Source organism: Chrysochloris asiatica, unplaced genomic scaffold, assembly GCF_000296735.1.
Source record: "Chrysochloris asiatica unplaced genomic scaffold, ChrAsi1.0 scaffold00098, whole genome shotgun sequence".
In the NCBI taxonomy this organism is placed as follows: domain Eukaryota; kingdom Metazoa; phylum Chordata; class Mammalia; order Afrosoricida; family Chrysochloridae; genus Chrysochloris; species Chrysochloris asiatica.
The window spans coordinates 9,080,172-9,080,794 of record NW_006408616.1 but is presented as its reverse complement, the minus strand read 5'-3'; positions in this window follow the sequence as shown (position 1 = coordinate 9,080,794).

Below are 623 nucleotides of genomic sequence, written 5' to 3'. Positions count from 1 at the left end.
TAGTGTATGATCAACAACCAATGGTAATGAAGGACTAAGCCCAAGCTGCTCTGAAGGCATTGGTAAAAAACAAGGTTCCAGGAAATGATGGAATACAAATTGAAATCTTTCAGTAAACTGTTGCAGCACTGAGGTGCTCACTTATCTATACCAAGAAATTTGAAAGTCAGCTACCTGGCCAACCAGTTGGAAGCGATCCATATTTGTGCCCGTTCCAAAGAGAGGTGAACCAACAATGTGGATGGACATTATGGAATGATATCATTAATATGACATATAAGTAAAATTTTGTTGAAGATAGTTTTTAAATGATTACAGCAGTACATCTGCAGAGAACTGCCAGAAATGCAAGCCAGATTCAAATAAAGAAGTAAAACTAGGGATATCATTGTTGACATTAGATGGATCTTGAGCGAAAGCAGAGAATGCCAGAAAGATGTTTATTTGCACTATGTTTACTATGCAAAGGCTGTATGAATCGTGCCAAAACTATGGATAACATTGCAAAGATAGGGTATTACAGAAAATTTAATTGGGCTCATGAGGAACCTGTACATAGACCAAACTGCAACAGCTCCAACAGAACAATGGGATACTGAACGGTTTAAGATCAGAAAACGTGT